The sequence below is a fragment of the Clarias gariepinus genome, chromosome 4, assembly GCF_024256425.1.
Source record: "Clarias gariepinus isolate MV-2021 ecotype Netherlands chromosome 4, CGAR_prim_01v2, whole genome shotgun sequence".
Lineage (NCBI taxonomy): Eukaryota > Metazoa > Chordata > Actinopteri > Siluriformes > Clariidae > Clarias > Clarias gariepinus.
In genome coordinates this window covers 39,996,284-40,007,500 of record NC_071103.1, presented here as the reverse complement: position 1 = coordinate 40,007,500, position 11,217 = coordinate 39,996,284, and positions in this window count along the sequence as shown.

Genomic DNA, 11,217 nt, shown 5'->3' with positions numbered 1-11,217 from the left:
AATGTGGTGGCTCAAGAAAGTAATGGCTTTAATTCATATTATAATTCAATAGATAAATCAATACATGATGTTACGTACAGTAATCAGAAGGAGTTGCATTCAGTGTAGTTTTCTCACTGGTGGATAAATACTTTTGGACGTGTCATTAAAAGTCCTGCTAACTGCAAGTTCTAATTTAATGGTTTATTAAACCTGTAGCTTAACATTATACATCATGACTTAACCATCGGAATGTTATTGTACCAAATGTCCAGCAGGGGTCAGACTCTGCTCAGTATTCACTGAAAATACACACCCACAGTGGCAATTGTACATAAATACTGTGCATTGCAGTAAACTTAAATGTCGTAGCTTAGAACTTTTTGTCTCTATATAAATTTAATTACTAAAACAGACTTTCTGAGTCTTTCTAAATTTGATTTTAGCTCGGGGAACAGACACAGTCTCAATAGAGTGAACCCTGAGTGACGACTCTATGCAGCTAGCAGACGGTTGGTTTAGCCTGTCTGTCTGCTCCCTGGCCTGGGCTCTGGATTGTCACCGATTAACTAGGCCTTTTCTAAGACTATGAGCTATACTACAAGAAATGAGAGCAGCACCTTCCCGAGTGGGATGGACACCGTCCTGCCCTAACAGGCCAGCTTTGCTCTCAAAGGTCTTCCAATTATCAATGAAGCCCACGTTGTTTTCGGAGCACCACCTGGACATCCAGCGGTTCAGCGACCAAAACCTGCTGTAAGCTATGTCACCACGTCTCATTGGGATGGGACCAGAGCATACTACTCCATCGGACATCGCCTTCGCTAATTTAAACACCTCTATAAAGTTATTCTTACTAACCTCTGACTGACGAAGGCGTATATCGTTAGCTCCAGCATGTACCACTATCTTGGAGAACCGGTGCTGTCCTAGAGCCCTAAGATTACCTGCTATGTCCAGTGCTGTGGCTCCCGGGATACACCTAACCACTGCCGCTGGCGCTCCACACTCTGACAACCTGAATAGTAGACATGATAACGTACTTGAGTCGGAGTCTAATTGTTTGGTGATGAATTCCGCTTGTTGTTCTTTAATAAGGAGATACGTGCGTTCTCTAAAAAAGTGCAAAAAACATAAAAAGGCTAGTAATATTAGAACATAAAACTAGTTAATATTGTTATTTAGTATCAACAGAAAAGGCAGTATAATTTAAACGCTGATACAAACAAACAGGGAACTTTCGCGGTAACAATATGAAAACAGTCAGATTTTAGTTCATGGCTTGAACCCATAACCTTGTGATCAGAGCCGAAATGATGTTTTCCATAAATAGTGCATGCTGCTTAAGTGCTTGTAAATTACCAGTGATCTCGACCCCTCCAGACCTCTGGTCCTGTCTGATGCATCCTGGTGTACTGCTTCTGGTTGGAGGTCTCATCACATGGAGACCACTAACTGATGCTGCTGCTGATTTCATACAATAACTGCAAACAATCTTACTTAATAACTATGAAGATGTTTTTTTTTTTGCATTAATATGATTATATTTTTACTACAATGCCTATGACTTCAAGTGCTCAACTACGTAGTTTAAGGACTGAAATTGCCATGAAAGGTTTTGTATCCAAGTTCCCATAAGTACTGTAAATAGTGGGTAACCTCAACAAAGTGGTCTTTATATCAACCCAAACACATTTCCTGTTATACAATTACACAATTGATCCCAGAGCACACAGTATATAATTTTATTTGTACAAAGTATAAACGGTTTTATAGCATATCTTTGTAACTGTTTATTGTTATTTAAGTTCTGTGTTATTCCGGGTACTTTAAACACATTGTTGTGTCGCTCATGTTGGATCATATGAGATGTAGTAAGTCATTTACAAATGAACACCTGGTTGGGTTATATTGACCCAACAACTGGTTTATTCTTCATTCTCTGGTTTCTCCAAATGGCAGCCTGTAAAATGTTCGGAATATTACTGTTATTGTGTCACAGGTGTAGTTTTAAGAGTTGTTTAGGCAGGAATGTGTGTGTATGCAGCTCAAATCCTCTATCAGTTATTAAAGATAGAGTCTATTTAGAAAAACTGCTCCAACGATTTTGGAGATTTGAGCTTCAGCGCATAACACCGGGCCAGATTAACAGATCGCGCTCCTTTACAGTGGCTGGTAAGGACAAACAACACAATTTCCCTCATAACTTGGTGGTTTCTCTTATTACAGGATTTTTAATTTTCATAGTTTCCATAGAAACTCAGATGGACGGTCATGGACGGCATGCACTGTTCTTGCTAACAGGCACAAAGCTGCTGGCGGGATGCTGTGACGGTGGGCCTACAGCCTGTGCTGACACATTAGTTAAACCTTCTTACTCAGACAAACAGAACCACACATACAGCATGACAGTCACCTGAGACCCTCACCTGGTTCCTCAACACTAGTTTCTTGCACAAGAAAGCCCAACAACTACCTCAAAACATTGGGACTGGACTGATAAACATGCAAGCGCAAACACACTCATCAACAACCATCTTCCAATTGTTCATACCAACCTGTAATTTCTCTTTTGTACAATATTTATTACTTATTTGCACAAAACTCTTTTCTATCTTTACTGCCACAAAGAATCTTCACTGTTCTCTTTTTTTTCTCCTTCTACATCAACTCATTACCTAATCACCACGAAGTACAGCTATATGTCCATTATGTGTCAAGTTGTGTTGTCGCTTTGTGCTCTTGTTTGCACATTTGCACGTGCACTTTATCTCTTTTGTATAGAACTTAGTGTAGATAGTTTTTTGTTTATTTAAAAATCTCAGTCTGTCATGTCTCAGATAGTCAGCTAATTAGGTTTCTTGGTTAGCTACTTAGTTTTGTTAATTGTACGTAGTACCTTGGACCTGGAGGAATGTCGTTTCGTTACACCGTGTACTAAACTGTATTGGTTAAAATTACAATAAAAGCCTTTATAATAAAAAATATTGGCGTGGGCGGGGTTTGGGACTAGTAACCATCATGCTTTGCGGGAGGGGTTGTTAGGTGTTCACCCTGTCGAGGAAAGGTGTTTGGGTTAGTGGCTTCGGCCAGGGTGTGTGTGTGAGTTAGAAGTGTGTCCTGTTGATCTATGTTTAGTGACTGTTGACTGTGTGGTTTGTGCTGTTTCGTGCTGTGATGAATAAACTACTCCCAGCCATTTGCATTGGGCAGCAAGGAAGCTCACTCGTCTCTCCAAGTCCCTTCGTAGCAGTGAAAAACGTTACAATATTAAATTAGTAAAGCATGAAGGTGCGTCAGTGAGGAGCTGCTTTAATTTCTGAAAACCACCAGATGTCCCTGTGCTACCTATCAATACGTCAAAGCTTTTAATAACAAATTTGAATTCAGTTGTAAAAGGCTTCATTCAACCGTGACCATGATGTCTCTGGGCATAACCCTCATGTCTGAGTTACCTCCTGCTTCTTTATGCCATGACAGCCAATCTTACCAACGTCCATTATCGCACTCTGTACACAATGTGCATTTCCTTTAACTATAATGTAACCAGAGCATCCCTAATAACATGCTTTCTCTTGTCCTTGTCACTCATTCTCCTTCCTGTTAGGCATGCTACTCCTGAGAGCCCTCCTGCCTGATTTATCCTGAGGTCCATCTTCTAGTTGAAAATCACTTCCTGTAGATAAAGGTGGCTCCACATGGACAGTCTGAAGATCTGTGGATGGTACTACATAGACACCCTAAATATGGCTGTTGATACAGTATTATCATCAACATTAGGACTAGTTCTATGGACAAGTTTCCATCACTAAACAGTTAATAAGTTCAGTTTGATAAAATGCCTTTTAAGTTGGGAAAACAGAGAAATGACTCGGGTGTCTATTCTCATGAACATTCATAAACAGCACTTCAGCATGTGACCATGGCAGCACGCTCACTGGTGTCCATAACTATAAACACATTATACAGCACCTGTTTTTTTTCCCACGGCACAGATCTGTACGTTGTGTGAGAATGTTCAGTGGAGGGAGGGGTATTGCGGAGGTATCAGGTGTCAGCTGTTTTTAGTCATTATAGCAGATTAAGGTTTCAGAAGAAAAGAAAAAGTTCCTGATGCGTCAGTATGAGATGAGAGAAATTAGAAAGGAGCTGTTTGGGGAGTGTTTGGGGCAGTCAGTATTTATTTTAAGAGTTATTTAAGACATAATTATAAGGAATTAACAAAGAAAATGCATTCACATCCGTTATGATAGTCTACATCCAAAGTTAACTCTTTTCTATTATTTTATACCCAATTATTTATTTGCATTTATAATATATTCATTAATCAAATATTAATATATGAAGGATTTAAACGCCCCTGTCACACAAGGACATAATCATTAAACCTGGGAAACCTGTTTATAGCAGGAACTAGCTTGCTTGAAATATTTCACAACATTAACCTTACCCAATATTTATACAAAATATGAAATAATAATGTATTGGTCAGATCTGGTCATGAAGAACGCACGTTCCGAGAAAAGAGAAGCTGTAAAAATGCTGTTTATTACCTTTAGTATTGTGTATAGTGTGTTTACTGAAGCCAAAAATGTGTTCTCTCTCTTAGGCACCCATTGACAGCAAGTGACAGAGCTCATAAACGTGTCGAGCTCAAACTGTAAATACTGATATGCATTTATTCTACATTTTACACTTTAACTGCGCTTTCTTCATTTAGTATTAGTAATAGTAGTAGTAATAGTACTGCTGCAAATTTATTATTATTGTTATTATTCTTATTATTATTGTAACGCACTCAGGCGAATGCAAAAAGTACAACAAAGAGTACAAAAATGTATGATAATTTATCTTAAAAAATATATTTTTTTATTGTGTACATGCACTTTAAATATATACTAAACAATAAACACTGCGTGTTGCAAAGTAAAGGGGGGTTGCGCGTGCGGCTTTTTGATCAAAAGGCTGATAAACGCGTGCGCAGATATAAGCAGATTTATCGATACAAATGCAGACATACTCCCCCAGAAATGCAACAAACACAAATATATAGTATATATAAATATATATAATTAAATTATCCAATTGTATCAAATAATAAAAAAAATGTTTAATGTAATCAAATTAACACAAAAATACAACACAATGGTCATCTTGAAGCTTTTATTTTTTATAGCTCCTATTGCATTAGACCATATATTTTTTATATTTGTGTTTATTAATAAAGAACTTTAAATGGTTTAAGTTAATCAAATAAACACAACATACGGCAAATATATCATCTCAAAGCTTTTATTTTTGGGTCATAAATGCAGTGTTCAGTTACATTCCAGTGTGTCCTCCCTGATTTTTAGCCACAACTGGAAGAACTTTAAACAACCTTTTTTTGTATTTATTACATGTAAGTATCTTAAACCAGAATTTATTAATGGCAGCAATTAAATCAGATTTTGTATTCGGTTTTGCTTCTTTTCGAATACAGTCTTTCAGAGCATGCAACACCATTTCAATGGGATTCATGCCAGGAGATTCGGCGGGTGTTTTCACCCAGTTACTGTAATTCCCTCTTCAGCGATCACTTTCCTTGCAGCAGTGTGCTTCAGGTCATTGTCCTGGAAAAAACGGTGATAAATACCAAAGGTTTTCTTAATGTATGGGGCAGCGGTTCCTTTTATAATCGCCTCTTCGAAGAAAGACCTGTCCATTATTCTTTCAAAGATGGCAATAGGTCCTGGTCCAAGTCTGGAAATGGCTCCCCAAACATGAATTTTAACAGGATGTATCGGCTTGAGTTTGAACACTTGTCTCCCTGTTTTATGAAATGACATTGTGGTAAAGAGGTCCAAAGCGACCGTAGTTTCGTTAGTGAAAATGACGTTGTGAAATTTTCCCTCTTCATTGATCCATGTCTGAGCTTGTTGGAGACGTATCTGTATTTTGGTCGCGGATCATGGGACAATGCAAAGTTTTCTATATCTCCAACCAAGTCTTTGTCTGATTCTCCAAATCAGTGATGATTTTCTCTCACTGATGTCCACGCCACAGTTGTTTCTTCACAGAGCTTGCAAACATTTCGTTGTTTTGCCTAGTGATGGTTTCCATGGCTGCGACAACTGCTGTGTAAAATAAGTGCATAACATTAATTTACATATTTGACATGTAAAGCCTAACAAACACATGACAGTTCATAATTTGTGATTGTACAGTATAAGAGAGAGCTACGTACCGGTTAATTTTGCGAAAGTTGCATTTGCCATATACTGTCTGCTATATTCAATATTTAATAAAACTGTATTGAAACAAAATTGTGTATTTCCCATCCTTTCCTCATTTAATATTTAATCATGCTTCCATAACATTGTTGTTCATAAGTTTTATGTATATGGAAAACAATGAAACCTAAACACAAACAGAAAAGATGATTAAAGGAAAGTATTAAACATTAACATCTTCACATTTTAAGACATTCTTAATTTACATTTTACTTCTAATTATATGTCCACAAATATTTTGACAACATAGACTTATCATCTTATTAACATACACAGCATTTCACATGAGTGTCACATACAGTATGAGACGCGCACACAAACACACAAACTCTCCATGCACACACACCTATGAGACACACAGAAAAACACACACTTCCTAGGCATACACACCTTCAGTATGAGACGCGTGTGCTGACACACAAACTCTCCGTGCAGATACACCTTGAAGGGAACAACTGAACAACAGGTCTTTACTTTCGTAATACACCTGTCCATAAATAAAAAGGAATATTTAGGCCTATATGCTAAATATATTTAACTTAAATATTACAGATTAAAACAAGGAAAGAAGCCGTGCTGAGCTTCAGTTCATTGGGATGCAGACAAACGATCTAGGGAGGAAACGTTGTTGTTAATTTACACAAACTGAATATATTCAGTAAATTTGTGAATTATACTCAAAGTATCAAATCCAAGTCTGATTTAATTAGTACCATTAGACATTTTATTTCTATTTATTCTATGTTTTGCTGGCCAAACTGTATATATAACTTTACACCTACATGAAAGGTGAGAAGAGGGATTACAGTAACTGAGTGTGCAATCACATTGTACAGTATATACAATGTGAGTGGCCTTTATATTTGTTTGTTACATTTCTGGGGGAGTATGTTTGCAGTTTAATCGATAAATCTCCCCATATCTGTGCGTGCGTTTATCAGCCTTTTGATCAATGGCACTCATTTATTGTTTACTATATATGCGCATATACACACAATCATCATGAAAGATCTATTATAAAACAAAATCATGTTTGCTTCAGCATTGGAACAATATTGTTTTAGACTAACTTTATTAATAATTATAAACTTTTGTATTCTTTGTTGTACTTCGTATTTTTGCACACACGCGTGCACTTTTTAATTAAATCCATTTCAATCAGACTAGTTGGATTTTGAAACCATTCATCTTATTTACTGTATTGCGGACTAGAGCACCATAAATGAAATGCAATTCTTATGCACACAAAAAATAAACCACACAGCAAAAATATGTTATATTATATTATGACTTGAACAAGTCGGCTCACATCGGAGCGCGCTGTCGTGTCGGAAAAGCCATCGTTTATCTAGCGAGTAGCCTATATATTTCTGTTTGTTGTATTTCTGTGGGAATATTTCTGCATTTTTATCGATAAACCGCACACGTTTATCAGCCTTTTGATCAAAACGCTGCCCTTTGTAAGGTGAAAGCGCGAGCCGCGGGTTTCCCAACAGCGAAGAACAGCTTTTGTGTGCATAAAAATTTCACTCATAAATTCACAATCACATTCCAGCTTTTACTTCCAGCTGTGGTCAAACAATGGATAAAATAATTATTTAATGCTTGACACAAACAGCAAAAAACATGATGATTATTATTGATGATATAAGCACTTTGTGTTCATTTTTTTTTCTTGCTTGGCTATGGCTTCTAATAGTGCTCAGTGTCGACACATTTTTATGTTTTAAATAAGATATGTTGGCATATTCACGAATCAGGATATTCACATAGTTAAGACTATCAGATAGCCTACTATCAGGAAATTAAATAAATTTCAAGAGCATTTAAACCGAGACATTGCCATGTCTTTCATTGTTTTGTCCCTGTTAAGACATTACAAAAACTATATAAGAAACTTACTATAAGTTTAAAGCATGATTTTGGGCATCTTATTTCATCATTATGAAAATAATATGAAGCACATATACACACATTCATAATGAAAGATCTGTTGTAAAACAAAATAAATTTGTTTGCTTCAGCATTGAAAACAATATTGTTTAAGGCTAACTAATTATACACAATTCTTTGATGTACTTGGTCTGGCTTTTAGATAAAGTCCTTCCATGCACCATCTGGCGGATATTCAGTGAAGCACAACACATTTATTTAAATTCGCGAATATTGCTTGTGCGATTTCGGAGCATGGCACACGCGAATTGCGGCATTTCGCAGGGAAAAAACACGCATTTTTAGCCACATCTGTATAAGTGGTGTAAAAGATTTGTGAAGAAGCTGTACATTTTCTTTTTTTGGGGGAAGGAGAAGGATTGTGTAAAATACATTTTCACTACATTTTCCTCTTATTAGGATTGCTCCTAAACTGGACACTGTATCCAAGATGGCAGCGCGGCAGTAGCATGCAGCGGCCGCTCCAAAGCCAAAATTGTGCTACTTTGTTTACTTTGTGTTGTAGTGCATTTCTTTTACCTGGTATGTGGACATCGGCAAATTCAAATTCAAATTCAAATTTTATTTGTCACATACACAGTCATACACAGTACGAAATGTAATGAAATGCTTATACGACTGCCAGTGACCCTAAAAGAGAATTAAAGTTTATAATAAGAAATAAATATGAATAAAAGAAATACAATAGAAAAATTAAATAGAAAATTAAATTAAACTAGGAAAAATAGAACTAAAAATAAAAATAGAAATATGCTAAGAAAAATAGATCTAAAAATAAAAATAGAAATATACTGTACAAATTGAAATATACTGTACTGAGAAATATACTGTACAAATTGAAATATACTGTACTGGGTGTGCAAATATGCATAGAACAAAGTGACTTTGTGCAAAGGTTATTAAAGTGTCTTTGTGCACTGGTCCAGGATGTAAATGTAAACATAAACATGTAGTGTAGTTGTGAAGGTAGGTGTGCAAAGTTATTAAAGTGACTTTGTGCAATGGTCCAGGATGTAAACGTACAACATGTAGTGTAGATATGAAGGAAGGTGTGCGTGTAATTGTCCATAGTGTCCATGGATGTAAAAGATTGATTGATTGATCAATTATGAAAAGATTGTGTTAGTTGTGCATAGTGGTGTGGTTGTGGTTGAGAGACCTTATCGCCTGCGGGAAGAAGCTCCTCCTCAGTCTCCCTGTGTTGGCCTTCAGGGAGCGGAATCGCTTCCCAGACCACAACCAAGTAAACAGTCCGTTGTTGGGGTGGCTGAGGTCCTTCACAATCTTCCTGGCCTTGGTCAAGCACCGCTTGCTGTAGATCGAGTGCAGGTCAGGGAGCTCGGTGCAGATGATGCGCTCAGCTGATCGCACCACCCTCTGTAGAGCTCGTCTGTCCTGCATGGTGCTGTTCCCGAACCAGGTCGTGATATTTCCCGTCAGGATGCTCTCTATGGTGCAGGAGTAGAAATTCCTGAGCACCTTGGAGGGCAGTCCAAAGTCTCTCAAGCGTCTGAGGTGGTAGAGACGCTGCCGGCCTTTTTTACCACGGTGTTGATGTGACAGGACCATGCCAGGTCCTGCGTGATGTGAACACCGAGGTATCTGAAGCTGTCCACTCTCTCCACTGGGCTCCTGTTGATGACGGGGGTCTGGTAGTTCCTCACCTGCTTTGTACTGAAGTCCACTATCAGCTCCTTTGTCTTACTGACGTTCAGGAGGAGATTGTTCTTCTGGCACCAGTTCTCCAGATTTCCAACCTCCCCCAGGTAGGCCGTCTCATTGTTGTTCGTGATCAGGCCCACCACAACAGTGTCGTCAGCAAACTTGATGATGGTGGTGGAGTTGGCAGTGGCCACGCAGTCATGGGTGTACAGAGAGTACAGCAGGGGGCTCAGAACACAACCCTGGGGGGCTCCAGTGCTGAGAGTGAGGGAGGCTGAGACATGTCCGCCCATCCTTACTGCCTGTGGTCTGCCAGTCAGAAAATTGGAGATCAACTGACACATGGATGAGCTGAGTCCCAGGTGCTCCAGCTTGGTGGTAAGTGTGGAGGGAATTATGGTATTAAATGCAGAGCTGTAGTCGATGAAGAGCATTTTCACATAATTCCCCCTCCTAGTGTCCAGGTGAGTGAGAGATGTATGGAGGAGATGAGAGATTGCATCGTCCGTGGAACGGTTTAGACGGTATGCAAACTGTAGTGGGTCCAGTGTGTCTGGTAGTGAAGAAATGATGAAGTCTCTGACCAGGCGTTCAAAGCACTTCATCACTACTGAGGTGAGGGCTACAGGGCGATAGTCATTGAGGGAAGCAGAATGAGGTTTCTTTGGGACAGAACCAATGATGGACTCTTTGAAGCATGTGGGGATCACCGACTGAGATAAAGAGATGTTGAATATCTCAGTGAACACAGGTGCTAGCTGGTCTGCGCAGGCTCTGAGAATACGACCTGAGATGCCGCCTGGTCCTGCTGCTTTCCTGGTGTTCACTCTCTTGAAGGCTCTCCTCACGTCATGCTCGGTGATGATGAACGCGCTTCCGGTGCTGGCAGTGACTTCCTGTCTGCGGCCGTTAGCGCCGCTAGCATTAGCATCGCTAGCGTTAGCATCGCTAGCGTCTTTAGCTGCAGCCTCGAAGCGAGCATAGAAAGTGTTCAGCTTGTCTGCCAGAGACACGTCTGTGTTCATTATACCGGATGTTGGTGCTTTATAATCCGTTATTGTCCTTAGTCCCTGCCACAAGCTCCTAGAGTCACTCTGTTGGAGTTGTGACTCTAGTTTTCTCCCGTAGCGCTGCTTCGCCTCTTTCACCGCCTTCCGGACGCTGTATGACGCAGCCTTGTACGGTTCCATGTCCCCCGACGCGAGTCCCGTGTTGTAGGCAGCGGTGCGAGATTTCAGAGCATCGCGGATGGTTTTATCCACCCACGGCTTCTGGTTGGGAAACGTTCTAATAGTCTTTTTTTCCACGGTATCATCCGTGTCCGTGTCCACTTGTGGTGGAATATAAACGG